Source organism: Rattus rattus, chromosome 17 (genome assembly GCF_011064425.1).
Source record: "Rattus rattus isolate New Zealand chromosome 17, Rrattus_CSIRO_v1, whole genome shotgun sequence".
NCBI classification, from domain to species: domain Eukaryota; kingdom Metazoa; phylum Chordata; class Mammalia; order Rodentia; family Muridae; genus Rattus; species Rattus rattus.
Genome location: NC_046170.1, coordinates 20,927,687 through 20,943,784, shown reverse-complemented (window position 1 = coordinate 20,943,784; position 16,098 = coordinate 20,927,687). Strand labels below are relative to the sequence as shown.

Genomic DNA, 16,098 nt, shown 5'->3' with positions numbered 1-16,098 from the left:
CCAGGTAACTGAACATCACTGGAAGGACCAGTAAGGAAGCCTGAGGTATCCACCTGTCAGTTCCCATCCAGGAGTCAGAGTTAGCCGATCTGAGCAGGCCGGGCTAGCACACTCTGCTGGCCTCCCACTTCATCCTACTAACATGTTTGAATGGGTCCTGAACCAGCAATTCCCAGCTTGACTATAGCAAACACAGGCTAAACAAAAGGAATGAGACCCTTTCCCAGATGTAGCCCCTTGAGAATTCTGCTTCTTGCCTTAAGGGCAATTGGGGAAATAATGGAGTTTCACATCCTAAGGAATTTCACTGAAGAGCAGTCAGTGTCTCAGAATTGCTTTTCAAATCTTAAGTAATGATAACATGAACTTATGGGGTCAGGGGAGAGGAAGTGTTTCGTGTGTGTGTGTGTGTGTGTGTGTGTGTGTGTGTGTGTGTGTGTTTTTTGTTTTGTTTTATTTACCCATTCACAGCGCTCAGAATTCTCAATGCCTGGAGCTTGTCTTTGGCTGAGCCCTCCTTGGGCATGGGTGACTGTGGTAGTACGCAGTCCATTCTTATCAGTAAGCCACAGGTGACCTCCTCTTCCTATGAATACAGGTCTCCTCTGTACTCTCCCTCCTTCCTGTGGGTGGCAGGATGCTTGGGCTGACACAGTAAAGTTGGGGCTGACTGGCAGTATGGACTGTAGCGATTGCTAAGCCTTTTAAAGCTTGTGAGTTGAGAGGGAGGAGACAACAGATTTGGATTCAGGAGTTTTCTCACTTAAAACAGGAGGGTTCCATCCTGCCCCAGAGCATTGCTTCAGTATGTGGATGGAATTAGCATCACATTGATTGGCAGTCATTTGTTATGGCAGAGGGGCTGGGGTAAGGGGAGTGACTTGAAAGGCATTCAGGTTGACAGTACCCCTACCCCCATTAGCTCAGGAGTCTCATCTCAGGACAGGTGACAGGGCCTGATTGGTCCTTTTTCAGTATGCGTCTTCCAGCTCTCTAACAGGAAACAGATTTTCAGGATACCATTGGCCTTGAATTAGCTGATCTCCTGGAATGTGGACAGGTTCCCATTCATTAAAACAGATTCGAGGCTAAGTCTTCCGGGATTGTCAAGCTACAAGACCCTGACTGGTGGCCTTAAAAGCTTAACCTATTTAAATATCTGCAAATGAGGTTATGATTCATTTATAATACCTAACCACCTGCAGACGGATGCCGTGCTGTTAATAGCAGCACATAAACGCAAAAGGGCATTGGGTAAGAAAAAGGTCTCAATTTTGAAAGGGCCGAATTCTCACTGTCAGTGCAGTTTCTGTAGAAGAATCCTGTTCCTATGTTCCTATGGTCTTTTTTTTTTTTTTTTAATTCATGCAATTATCTCCATCTTAACCTTGGCTAGAAGAAGTTGGACTAATGGCTGAATGTGCTTAGAATTATACTGTGACTTCTTTGCCACCCTGTGAATTTCCTTAGGAAAAGCTCAGTGAACTCCTTAATTTAAAAAAGGAGACTCTGCTCCAGCTCCTTGCTTCTGGTCACAGGGCAGCACTGTCTTTGAAAGTGCATTAAGGCCCCACCTGTTCACCTCCATTGACGTCACTGGCATTTCAGCAGTCACTGTGTCTACCTTCTCAAACCCCACAGCCTATCAGACACTCCATGGACAGCCTGCTTCTGGGAATGAGTTTGCCCTCATGGGATGTTTGGTGACTGGGGTCATCTTTGGTCATCTCCACTGCAGGGCAGGCATTACTGGCCTCTTGTAGGTAGAAGCCAGGATTAGCCCCAGGCATCCGGTAGCCAGGCACGGGGCACCCACAACGCTAACTACGCCAGGTGAGGCAGCACGATCCAAAGTTTGTTGTCAGTGTGAACTTCCACAGCAAGAGACTGCCTCAAAACAAAGTATCAAAGGGGTGGGGTGTGGCTCAGAGGTGGGTGCTTGCTGAACATAAGGGGGCGTAGATGCAAGAGGTGGAGAGGGTTCCACGGATAAGAGCATTTGGTAGGAGAGCAAGACGTGGCCATGTGTGCCTGTAACCTCAGTATTGGGGGACAGGGATAGGCAGATCCAAGGAGCTCTTAGAATCTAAACTACAGTAGTGATGGCGTTGAGAGGATTTGCATTAAACCCTGGCAGATATGCATACAGAGAACACTGAAAACCAAAACTCACAACAAGATAGAAACACTACTAATTAGGCGCGGCTCATGTTGTAGGTGCCCCATACCTGGCTCTTACTATGTAAGTATGTACTTTTGGAAAATTCTTACACCTCTAACCTGTGGAGAGCTCTGCTCACAATTCTCTACTTTGTTTAAAACAGCTGGGCAGGGCCTATGGCTGCAGCTTGGTAAAGTGATTGCCTAGTATGTAGGAAGTCTTGTGTGTAATTTCCAGCATGACATAAACCAGGTATGTTGGCACATGTCTGTAATCTCAGTATCTGCAACATAAAAGCAGGAAGTTCAAAAGTTCAAAGTCACCCTCAGCTATTGTATCAAGTTCAAGACCAGTCTGGTCTAGAGAAAACCATCTCAGACTGACAAACCAGCAGTTGGGTAGACAGACAGGTAGGTGGGTGGATAGATGAATGGACAAATAAAAGAATCAGGCAATTGTGATACTACTTAGTGTGTTTGTGACCTAAACAGCATAGACTAGGACAAAGTCTTGCTCATGAACTCACAATGGAATCTCAAGAAGCAGAGACTGCTTTTCTCAGCACAGGGCATCCTGCTCCAGGGAAACTACCTAACTTTAAAGGGTTAAAATGCTGACTGTGTGAGCCATAGCGAAGATTCAGTGGCTATTAAAAATGCCGAAACAATAGCTTAGATAAAGTACAGCCAGCACAGAGTCCCAGGCCCATGCAGTAGTTCCCGGATCCCCAAGCTCCTCCGGTTACTCCACCATCTTTGATCTGCACTTCATGGTGTGGTGCGGCTGCTCCAGCTCCCCCCACCCCCGACACAGGCACATCCTAAACACAAAAAAGGAAAAGAAGAAGCTGAGGGAATAACCTTCCTTTTAAGGACGTGATTTGAAGCAGGGCCTTGTACATTTTTCCACTTGTGATACCTTTTGCCTAAGGAATTTTTACATGACCTGTAGTATATGAGTGCACAGTAAATCAAGTGCTCACCGATAATAATCACGGAGAACCATAACGAAGCAATTCGCTGGCACACATACACTTTTAACATTGAAGGAAGTGAGCAAATGTGCTTACTCCTGAGGTGTGTGTTCTGATTAATGCGTGTAAACAGTAGTATGCTAATGTCGTATTTACATACTAAGGAGCAATCCAGGGGAACATTAAAAAATCTTTGTTTTTGTGGAATTAAACTATCATGCTTCTGTAAGAACAGGAAAGTGGACATGGGGAAAACAAACCCACCCGCCCGTCTGTCTGGAGTGTGTGTGGAGGTGTTGCAGGCAGGTGTCATTTCATGGTATGATGTCTGAAGTTGTGTGGCCCAGCAGGAGGGGCAGCTGCAAGGAAACCTCAGAGTTACCATTTGGTATGGGTTTGAATTTGAATGGATTTTTGCTTTGTTATGTGTCCAGAAACCTTTTCTTGTTGCCATATCTTTTGCAGCCCCCATCATTCAGCTTCCCTATCCCACATAGGGCATGACCCAGCTTAAGAGGCTTTGACCTAGACAGTGCACATAAAACTTCTGGCAGTCTGGTTGCCTAGAACTCGGTCACTTGGCCATGACTGGCTCTTCAGAGATGCCGACAGGCCGTGGTCACAGCCATGGGCTAAGCTGAAACTCAAGGGCTCCTTTACTAGAAAAGCCGGGAGGGAGAGGGCCTCTAGCTTTGCTTCGGGAGGAAGGAGCTTGTTTGGATTAATTCAAGGTCAGGAACTCAAAGCCTGATTAATAATTCCAGCTGGCCTTTGGCCAGGGGAGAGTTCACAGGCTGTGACAGTGTCTACACTGGCTTGTTATTTCACTGTTTGGGTTAACCTGAGCAGCAGACCCTGACTGGACCCTCGAGTGTGCACATTTCTACTAATGATGAAGCTGGGGTTGTGAGCATTAGTGAGATAACTCAGGATGTGCTCAAGCAGTGCCCCCCATAGTGAGCTAGCTGTACCAAGCACTGCCAGTCTATTGTGGGGTGACTCATGTCTCCTGCTTGCATTTGCTATCAGCTCAGCTCAGCCTTAACTTACTAGGCACACAAATGCATATTAATTTCATTTGGTTTTGAGTCTCAAATACGTGTGGTTGCTTTGGATTACTTTTGTGTGGTGGCTGCTACTACCAGTCCAGCTCCCAATAAAGTACCCAAAGGGAGATCTGATTCTACTGAAGCTAATGCTGAATTGTACTGACTGGGGACTTGTGCTGGTGTCCCACCCTGTGAATGCCAGCTTCTTCCCTCAGAACCACACGTGTAGACATGAGGAGACTCCCTGCAAGTGGTAACAGCTGCTTTGACAACTTCAAATGGCTGGCCTCGTGTTTGTCTGTTTCTGACCAAATGCCAGCAATTTCTGGCCTGATCTAGCAGCGTTCTTTAGACTCATAATTGATACCTCTCTCTCTCTGTCTCTCCTTCTCTCTCTAGAGCTACTTCTTTATTTTGGGGGACAGTACACACATGCCACAGCATGCATGTGGAGGTCAAGGGCATTGCGAGACTCAGTTCTTTCTTGTGGGTCCCAGGGTTCAAACTCAGATTGTCAGGCCCGACAGCAAGCACCATTACTCCCTGACCTATCTCACCAGCCAAGGACATTCTCTCTTCACTGCTTAATGAAAACATTGAAAAATTCCTAGAAGAAAAAAAAGATGCTATTTTGAAGATGTACAAATGGCAGTGAGAATCATTGTTCTCTTGGTGCGTTGTGGCTTTGATGAGAATGTCCCCCATCGGCCTATAGAGGTTTCCAGTTGGTGGCAGTGTTTAGGGAGGTTTAGAGGTGCAGTGTCACTAGAAGGAGTATGTCACTAGGGGTGGGCTTTGACATTAAAGCCTCATCCTTGTGCCACCCCCATCTTGTTTTCTGTCTTGAGCTCTCCCAGTCCTCTTCCCAGTGCCATGCCTATGCCTGCTGCCGTGCCTGCTCACCATGAATGACTCTTATCCACAAACCCAAGTAGACTCTTGCTTTTATAGCTTGCCTTGGCCATGGTGGTCTCTCACAGCAACAGAAAAGCAGCATTGGTATCTGAGACTTAAGCAGAATGTACCACACACCTGCCCTGCCAAGAACCTGGCCTCCTCAGCTCTCATAACAATGGGTTAGATGTAGCAGGGTCTTTAAAGTGGCAACCCCATACATACTGTGCAGAGAAAACCCATACATACATACATACATACTGTGCAAAGGAAACCCCATATATACTGTGCAGAGGAAACCCCATACATACATACTGTGCAGAGAAAACCCCATACATACTGTGCAGAGGAAACTACATACATACATACTGTGTAGAGGAAACCCCATACATACTGTGCAGAGGAAACCCCATACATACTGTGCAGAGAAAACCCATACATACATACTGTGCAGAGGAAACCCCATACATACTGTGCAGAGGAAACCCCATACATACTGTGCAGAGAAAACCCCATACATACAGGAAACCCCATATACAGAGAACCCCATACATACTGTGCAGAGAAAACCCATACATACATACTGTGCAGAGAAAACCCCATACATACTGTGCAGAGGAATACTGTGCAGAGAAAACCCCATACATACATACTGTGCAGAGGAAACCCCATACATACTGTGCAGAGGAAACCCCATACATACATACTGTGCAGAGGAAACCCCATACATACATACTGTGCAGAGGAAACCCCATACATACATACTGTGCAGAGGAAACCCTTATTGATGATGCAAGATGGTTTACCTCCTGAAATGTGTTCTGTTCTTACTTTTCACTGCTGTGGAAACACACAGGATAGCAGAGGCAGGATGGGTAGATTTTCTGGAGATAGATGAGCGTGCTGTGTGGTAGATCAGAGTTTTATGAGGGCCGTCCTTCAATCTACAAACTTTGTCCTGGGTTTCTTCTCAAAAAGTTTCTCAAGCAGGTCTAAAACTAATGCAGTGTTCTCTAAATTAACCTGAGAGAGGTTGTCAGCCCCCCCCTCCCGCCACCCCCAATCATTGTTAGGTCTTAAAATCTCATCCCACCTTCTCCACAATTTCCTTATTTGTATTCACAACATAAACTTTAGTAGGATGACTCTGTATCCATTTAACCTCAAAATCAATGAGGAAGAACCATGGTGACCTATTATAGTGGTCCCTGCTGGTTCCCTTTCCTTTTCTTTATTTATTTAGGTTTTTCAGGACAGGATTTCTCTTGGCTGGCTGTCCTGTAACTTGATCTGTAGACCAGGCCAACCTCAAACTCAGAGATCCCACTGCCTCTGCAAACATTACTATGGCTGTTACGTGGACAGAATCCTTGCTAGGCTTGCTCAGATGGTGAGCATTTTGTGACAGGGTGAGAGTCCTAACAAATTAGAGACGTCACAGTTTCACTTCCTCCAAGCAAAAGAAAAATTCCATCCTTATCGATGTCTTTTTAAGCTAATGATGCAGGAAAGACACAGGCATAGAAAGAACAGGTAGGATTAAGGACCTGGTCCCTTGGACAAGAGACAGTGGCTTACAAGAACCTTTCTGTCTGTATCCTGGTGCCTGAGGGGTAGAGCAGTGTTTATAGAAGTCAGTGGGAGGAGGGAAGAAACAGCCTGGTCACTCTCCGTGGGCAGCTGACTGCAAGGTCACCCTCCTTGGGCAGCACACGTGGTTAGCAGACCTAGTCTGAATCACATCTCTTGCCTTTTCAGTTAAACCTGCACTTTGGAAAAAGTCACCTCTGCAAACTTGCTGTGTAACCCGTGGTTACTTGGCTTCTTGCCAGAACCAGGCTAGTGTTTGGGATATGACATCATTCAGTCTTCTATTCTGTTGTGCATGTGATTACTTTAACAGCTCCATGCGCTGGGGGCTGGGGAGAGGGCTCTATTGGTAAAGTGCCTACTGTGCCAGCGTGATCCCCAGAACAGAGACAGGTGAGCCATGCAGTCCAGAGAGAGATTCCATCGTCTCAAAAAATAAGATGTGGAGGAGGGGTGAGCATAATAGAATGAAATATTCAAGGGATTAATAAGAACTATTTAAAATAAGACATCAACTTCCGACCTACACCCATGCATGCACACACATCCACATGAACACATATACAGCCAACATACAAGAACGTACACTTTTGAACACACAGATCCCTTTGCTGACAGGAAAGCACTTCTCCTGGACTCCACAGGACTTGGCTAGACAGTTGCTTTTTAAAATAGGAAACAAGATGGGCTATCTGTAGGAATTTGACTTGACATCATGTCCTGTAAAGATTAGAATGTGATCACATTGTCAACCCAGGAGAACCAACAGGACCTAGAAACAAATGCATCTGTTGCCAAAGCAGCTACACATTCCCACTGAAATAAGAACATGGCGGTGATCCAACTCCAGAAGGATTTGTGAGTTTCTGTATTAATATTAGATGCAAAAATCTTTGTTCAAGCGCCATTAAGGTTACAAATGTGCACATGCCCCAACCGGAAACTAAGATTCCCATAGTGATACCTGCCCCAGCTCGTCGATGATCCTGAGTACAGTGAACAGTTTGAAGACTAGTTTGTTATACCAATGTGTTTTGCTTTTGAATATGTTTTGTCTTGCTATGTGGTGTGATTAATCTGAACTTCAGCCTCTTGAGAAACAGGGGTTGGATATGGGAGGTTCCAAATAAGCTGGGTTTCACCACGAGACTTCAGCCAGGAAGTTAGCTTTTACATCCCATAAATTGTCTGTGACTAGAGAATAATGTTTTTTCCAAGTGCTCCCTAGCATAGAAGATGAGACAGAGATTCTATTGAGATGAAGTCCCCAGAGGATGCTGAACCTTTGTTACCCAAGGTAGAGCGCTTCTCTTACTGTGCAGAAAGTTAGCCACTCATCAGCTCATCTGTAGAAAAATTATTGACATTAATTTACATACCATGCATCAATGAGTCTTTCTCTCTTGCCTGCACCTAGAGAAATTTTGTCAAGTCACTAGTGTTTATTGTCCTCTAAGATCTATATAAAAGGAAAAAGGATAGAGACAAAAAGTAGTTAAGATATGTAAGAATAATGCAGGCAGAGTGCCTAGCCAGAGTGCATTACATCTGGGGGTGGCGAGGTGCAGCCCAGTTGACTGAAGGTGCTTGCAAGCACGCAGAGAGCCTGATCTGGACCCCCAGCACCACAGACCAGGTGCAATGATGTGCACCTTTAACCCAGAAACCAGGTGCAATGATGTGCACCTTTAACCCAGAAACCAGGTGCAATGATGTGCACCTTTAACCCAGTACATAGGAGGCAGGAGGGTTGGAAGCTCAGGGGCGTCCTCAACTGTTTGATAGCAGATTTAAGAACATGATGGACTACATGAAACCCTGTGAAAAATAAGACATTGCATTTTCCTCCTCCAGAGAAATCATCCATATTTCCAGTTGATTATTTGATTTTTCTAGTGTCTTGTTTGGTAAACAAACTACTGGTTGCACTGGAATTTTTGTGTATAGAGTAGCCCAGACTGGCGTTGAACTTACCATACTCAGCCCCAGGTCTGTGGAAACGCACACACCTGTGTATTTGCATATGTCTGGAGGTCAAAGGTTGGCACTGAGCATCTTCTTCAGTCACTTCCTACCTTGTTTACTGAGGTCTCTTGATGAGGCTGGAGCACCCTGACTCTGGCTAGCTTGTCCCAGGGATCCCCATGTCTCAGCCTCCTCGGTGCAAGGCCTGCAGGCAGCTGCCATCCCCACTCTTGTTCTAGGCGTTGGTCACCACATTCAACTGCATCAAAGACTTTTTGTGATTTTTATTTGGTTTTCTTTTCAATTTGAAAATTAAAATTGGAAGATGATATTTTTTCAGAAAAGATATGCACTTCCCATTTTGCTTAGCAGCTTTGGACTCGAACCGTAGATTATGTGTTACTTAAAAATATCCCAGGCTGTTGGGTATTTACATCTCTGGCACATGAGCCAAAAATCTACTTCTCACTCTTGCCCAATCCCAAGATGATTAAAAAGAAATGGCCCTGATTTTTTTCATTCACTTGTATTGATCATGGCAGGACCCTGACAGTCATTTCTAAGCTCCCCTAGAACTCCTTGCTAATAAGGTATGTGTTTAGAATACACTTATATTTACCCCCGAGCTTCCTGCTGTGACTGCACTCCATCCCTCAATAGGTTCAAGACTACCTCCGCTCTACAAAGTTCAAGACTCCCCCTCGTATTTTGAGCCAAGGCCATGAAATACAGTGGCACTTGCCACCCAGGAAAGAGGAAAATTAAGCATGTGGCATCAGGTTGAACAGCCTAGATGAATCTTCAGGCCCGCACCAGCAGCCTGACTCAACCAGAACTGGGTTCCACATTAACTTCTCACATTAACTTCCTGGTCGGGAAGGAAGGTATGCGTTTATAACTGGGAATAGTGCTGCCACCCTAAAAATAAATAAGTAAATAAATAAATAAATTCTACTCAGTGATGAGTGAACTTCCCACTCCCATCCCGAACTCCCTTCAAAAAAAGAAAGGAATGACACAGATTTGGTGATTTCCTGTCCAAGATTTAAATGTCCTCAATGGTGGGACACTCTGAGAGCATTTACTAAGAATTTAAGTCCTGGTACCATTCGTAGGAAGAACGACAGTACCCGAAGTCCTGTCGACTTTCCGTGAGAACTGACCCAGCGGTTGCTTGCTGCTGCACTGGTGTACGGTTAGGTTTCTACTCAACACCACAGGCCTGAGGGAAGTGACGAGGCCGGCCTGTGTATTCCGTGAACACTTACTGAGAGCTGTCAACATAGAGAGTCCATATCAGCATTGTCATTCTTGAACTTCTTTCTTTATGATTAAGGTACATAAAAGCAACAGGCGGTGACTCGGTCTAGACATTAGAGAAGTTGTCCCACATAGGTCAAACTCCATGTGACTAAGCTTCCTTGGAATTAGGAGTTTTTGGTCACAGATATTTTCTGCTAGCCAGAGAATCAAGCTTGAGCATTCTTTCATTGCTTTGAAGTGACTTGTATTGAGGACCAGGTGTGGAAAACACAAAGTTCTTCCCCAGTTTAATGGATTATAGCCAATCAGTATTTATTGAAACTGTTAGCCCAGCACTAAGCAACCAATCCATCCTAATACAGAGGTGTGGTGGTTCATGTTTGTAATCCCAGCACTTAGGAAGCTGAGCCGTTTGAGGTCGGTCTCCACTACATGGTGAGTGCCAGTCAGCCTGGCCAACAGGTGAGACCCAATTCAAAAACTAAACAAGGACAGACAAACCACCCCCTCCAGCTTTCCTGGGTTGATCCTTCAAGGGTAGCTGTTGGCTGAGTCTCAATTGTTCTAACCCTTGTTCTCAGGAGACGTTGATATTAGCTTCATGCAATGTGCAGGAACTTGACCACAGTTCGGGGAGCTCTCTGTACCCCAATCCCTTGTCAGACGACTCTCACCAGTCATCTGAGCTCTCTCAGGTGGAAAGATTCCTGCTTGAACCAAGGTTTGAACCAAGATGTTTAAGGACTGTTGAGCCCTCCTTAACCACATGTACTATACTAGATACACTCGGGTGGGAGGGGTCTCGGCGTCCATGGTCCATTGCACTCATACAAATGAAAAGGCCAGATATGAAGGCAGACAGCCCCTCTGCATCCTAATATTTAGTGGAGTTAAACAGCACTCCCTCCCCAGTTCTACCCCATGGTTAAGTGTCCTGGATATCTTTGGAGACTTGTCTGCTGGTTTCAACCTTTCTAGAAACCATACATGCCAGAAGGAGTTAAGCAAAATTAAAAGTTTGTTAAGCACTTGGTTTTCCCCAAAGACCCAAAGTAGACCAAGGCAGGAAACTCTGCCATGCTTTAGGATCACCGCCCAATGTGTTCAGTTGGCCATAGGTTGACAAACCATTGCTAAACTCTGCTGTCCTAGTTGCTTGTTGAATGGATGTGTTGACCACCAGATGGATACATAAATACTACTTTTGACAGAGTATTTGAAATGATTCTACAGGAGAATTTGGTCATGTGGACTCCACAGTGAGGTCAGCCATAGGGAGACGAATAGGTCAGTAGAGGCAGCAAGAGCAATAGCTATGAGGTCTTGCTCAGAGACATGAGCGTTTCACGACATGGAGGCACACGCTATGGACACCAGCCAGACCCTTGAATCATGGCCTCTGTCCTAGGCTCCAAGATGAGTCCTCCGAGCTGAAGGAACAGATGCCGTTTGCTCTCAGATGAGGACACTGTCAGATTATCTCCCAGCACACAGACGGCCTCCGGGGCTTGCTTGATGATAATCAGCCCCAAGAGGTGCAAACCAGAACACTGGTAACATCCCTGGCAGAGGTGGGAGCTCAATTTAAGCAGAGGCCAAAGGGGCGAGCCAGGTGGGTAAGGCAGAAGTGACATGGCCTTCCCAGAAGGCAGCCTGACCGATCTGTTTCCATCTACCTAGGATCCAAAGAAGCCCACAATTCCACTTTTGAGTTATAACGCAGAACTTTTAAGCCATCGTGAGGACACGGAGAACCAGTCAAGACTCCGTGTGTCAGGATGTAAAACACAGGTGGCCCAGACCCTGTCTGTTCTTCAGTGCTGGGCCAGCCAGTCTGTCTGGGGTTGGTGTGAGCGGTTATTTATGTACCGAACTCATGTTATCCAGCTTTGTCCAAGTGAAGCCTCCTCTCTGCACTTCTCCTGCTGAAAGCAGGTGCAGTGATGGTTGCTGGGGAGGATATGTCCATCAGAGAACATAGGTCTCTCCCCCAGGGAAAACACCAACAAATGTGATATGCCCCAGACAGAAGGCCAAGGAACTTGATGAGGCAAACTCCAGCCCTCCTCATTCACTTACATTTAAGAGTGATGTCTTAAATATGCTGGTGTTTATTATCAGTCTCCCTACATAGCAACATAAGGCCTAAGGGAGTCTTCGGTATGGCATATTTGACATCAAAGAGAAGGCTTGACTTTTAGGACGCACCCATCTGACTGTCTTGTTGACCCTCCTTGGTACTGACTTTGGGCTTACTGTGGGCTCTAACCTTTGTGCCTGGAATATCCTAGGCTAGCTCTTTCAAGAAAGGAGGTAGAAGAAACCCTAGTATTTAAACTGTTCCCAATTAGGGATCTGTCCTTTTATAACCAAGAATATTAAATGTACAACCAAGAAACAGGAAAGAGAAAATCCCTTTGTTGCAGAATTTGATGTTGGTTTCTTGTGCGTCGGAGGAGCATGGATAAGATATGGGGGAGTCTAGTTCTCTTCAGCCACTAATGAGGTGGCCTCAGGAAGCCGCTTAATTTCTCCACGCCTTTGCTTTCTTTGTTCTAAGAGTCTTAAACAAGATGAAAATTCAGGTTCCTTCTTAAATGTTTGGGGAAGGGTGGAGACTTGGTAACTATGGAAATACTTCTTGGCCCTATACAACTTGCATTGTAACTTGTGTTGGGAGACATCTTGGAATTTAGGATTCTTTGGTTCTCTTGTAAATGAAGGAGTTGAGTTTGAGGCTCTGTGGGTCCTCTGCTTGATCCATATTCTGCAACCCTGTCCACTATGTGAGTTATCTCTTGGACAGTTTTGGAGACACAGTAGCTAAGTCTTGATCATCCCATGCCTTTGCATCAAATCAGACATATCTCTTTGGGTCAGTGGGTCTAAGGAGCAGTCTGCTGTACTGCATCTGGCATAGTGAGGCCTCATCATCATGAATATGAGGCCTCAAGTCACTGTGTAGGAAGAGGTGGGGGTGCCTCACTGACACTGCACAGCCACACCACAAGGACAAAAGTACTTACCTGACATGTGCTTGGCATGTGTGAGGGCTGGCGCTCCATCTTCAGTTCCACACAAACAAAGCAGAAACCTTAATTAAAGACACAGAAAAGCCCTCATTAATGTTCGAGGCAAAACTATAGGTGGGCAGTTAAAGAAGAAAGACTCAGACTCCACTGTACCAGGAATCTGGAGCAATCTGGGGATAAATAAAATGTTTTGCTGGGTAAAAACGAATTTGTCATTAGACTGGAGTTGTGCTGTAAAAGAAAGGAAGGAGATGGTAACTATGCAGTAACTATGCAGCCACTTAAGATAGTGAAGCAAGCACCAGGGGATATGGGAATAAAGAAGGAAACCAGAAGTTTTTAAATAATACCCATAATTTCAACTATCTGGAGACTTTAAAACTAATTGAGATGCAGTTACTGGTATGTGTACTTTTCCATTTGGGGTGTATATTATGCCTCAGAAAAAAATTAAAGCAAATTCCTTTCTAATCTTATAAAAAATAGGTTTGTGAGGTTTTTTAAGCAGAACCAAAGATAATTAAGATGGGAATGTGATCATCCACCTTCACACTTGCCACTGTCGAGAGTGAAGATAGAGTGGTCGTCAGGGATGCTACCGGCGGGCAGTGAGCATGGGAGAGCGTTTCAGTTAAGAGTGGCATGAGTAATTAAAGAAGGAGGAGGGGGAGTGGAGGGAGAGGGGAAGGGGGAGGAAGGAGAGGGGAAGGGGGAGGAGAGAGAGGAGGAGGAGGAGAAGAGCCAGTATCTTATTTTCTTCACCCAAAAAGAAATCCAATGGTGGATGACTCCTGGCATTCACATGGCCACAGAGCAATGCCCACAGACCCTGATTTTTCCCATCATCCATTCCTCCCTGCTTTGAAATTTGGCTTGTGTCTTCGTCTTCATGTTCACAAAATAACTGCCACCACCAGGGGTAGCAAGGCATGAAAAAGATAGAAAGCAACACTCAGGTGTATCTTTTGTTTCATCAGGAAAACAAGAGCCTTTTCACTGGCCACGCCTTTTTAACCTAAGACCTACAGCAGTTGCCTCCATGGGGGTTGGGGGGTGGGTGACTGTTAGGTTAACAGTAACCCATGTCTGCTAGAGAAATCACCTCAGCCAGAATCCACCTGGTATTTTATTTGGTGCTGTTGGAGGCTATAAAATCTTTGAAGTCTGATTTAGGACTGCAAGCATTTCTCCTAAGAGAATCATACAAGCACATCTCTTAAGTTGAGTTAAAACATTGTTCTAATTTGTTTTGTATTGCTGTGATAAACACCATGACCAAAAACAACCTGGGGAGTTGGAGTGTTTATTTGGTTTACAGGTTACAATCCATCATCAAGGGGAGCAAAAGCAAGAAATTGAAGAAAGGAGCTTGAGGCAGAAGCCGGGCATTGCTAACTGGCTTGCTCTCCGTGTTCAGCTAGCTCTCTTGTATAGTCCAAGCCCATATACCCAGGGATTGTGCCACTTGGAGTGGGCTAGGCCCTTCTGTCAACCAGTCATCAAGAAAACGCCGCACAGACATGGTGACCAGCCGATGTGATGTAGCCAGCTCGTCCATTGAGCCCCGCCCCTTTCCTGGTGTGTCCAATTGACAACTAAGATTAGCCTTCCAGACACACACACTTAGCAGACACTGGCCTTTCTTTCACTCTAGATTGCCAGTTGACCTTAATGGTTATGCTGTTGAGTTAATTGTGCTAATCAATACATTAATCCCTGTCTCACTGTCATCTCTGACTCCCTCACTGTGGGTGCCGTGTGAATGCTGAGGTTACACAGACGCATGGACAGGAAAGACGCAGGGACTGGAGGGCTTGTGAAAAGTTTTGCAAGAATCTTAGGGAAATCCGATCACTTGGTTAAGATCTTAAGTAGGGTTCCATAAAGATCTTTAAAGTAAGATTGGCTGATGTTAACAGGTGGAGTGGGGAGGACACCAGAAATTGAGGTCTCTTGTGGCATTTGAGTGACAGTGGTAGCAAGACACACGGAAGAATGTGTGGCCTCTGGAGAGCTGCATCTCTGATTTGCAAACAGGCTCAGGGATTTCTTTCTCTTCCCCTTCCCCTTCCCTTTCTTCCCCCTCTCCTTCCCCTTCCCCTTCCCCTCCCTCTCCCCTTCCCCTTCCCAGCCTCAGCCTGAGGCACTGCCATGTCCTGCTCTGGGCTAAGGTTCCCGTGGCTTAGGATGGCCTCGCTTCCCTGTGGGAAAGGAAGACAAAGCTGTACCATACCTGCAGACAGCGAGGTCTCAGGCTGGGCTCCTGCATATTGGGTGCCTCCTGTGCCTGCGCGTGCTTTCTCTGCACAGTTGTCCAGTCCTCGAAGCTGCCATGACCTTCTAAGGCTGTGCTTCCATAAGCTTTCCAAGGCTGAATTCTTTATGATGCTTCAGCCTCTCAAGTACATGACTAATACTCAAAAGAATTATTAAGAGACATCTTCATTTTTAATTGCACCTCCGTGCTGGGTCTGTGGCACAGTTAATTCATTTATTGGGACTGTATTAGAAGATTGGGCACCATACTGACCTCCACCTGCTACTCTCCTGAAGCGCTGTTTGATTGCACACTCTGAAGAAACTACGAGGACAGTCACCCAGGAGTGGCCCTTGTCTTCAGACGTCCCCTGACCTGAACTTCCCTCCTCACCATCCCGCCTTTTCTTCCCCAAAGTCCCACCCCTTTGCTTTATAGAAAGACTTAGCCATTTAGTTTCTTCTCCCTGAGGCCTCGAGAGATACATTTTAACAAACACAGACCAATGGATCAGTATGTTCGTGGGTGTTGGGGTTGCTGGCGGGCGAGGCACAGCAACCATCACCTCTCTCCTGGCTCCTCCCTGCTCCGTTCCGGGTCTGCGTTATTTGTCTCTTCTTCCCTCAGACTACATTGCTGGGCAAAAGATCCTCATTCAGATAAGCTATGCATTGATCAGCTGACTTGTCCAAGTACAGGCGGAAGCTCCTATCTGGAAAATGGTTTTGGCCTAATTGTGGGAAATCAATCACTTTGTTCTGCAGGGGTTCTGCGACCTGCGCTCAGAGCACTTTCTTCTGCATGGATCTTATAAAGAGTTCCTGGGGATATTTAATTTTTCCCAAATGAAACTCTATTCTGTAATGTAGCACCGAGCTTCAGGAAGACTCACTCAGTCAGGTCAAGGAAAAAGA

The 16,098-nt window shown here is 45.7% G+C and overlaps 1 protein-coding gene across 1 annotated transcript in view; it reads left to right on the top strand.

Annotated features, from left to right (window-relative positions):
• Znf827 (zinc finger protein 827) overlaps positions 1–16,098 on the top strand; it is a 159,604-nt gene that overhangs the window by 131,023 nt on the left and 12,483 nt on the right. The window lies entirely within an intron of this gene.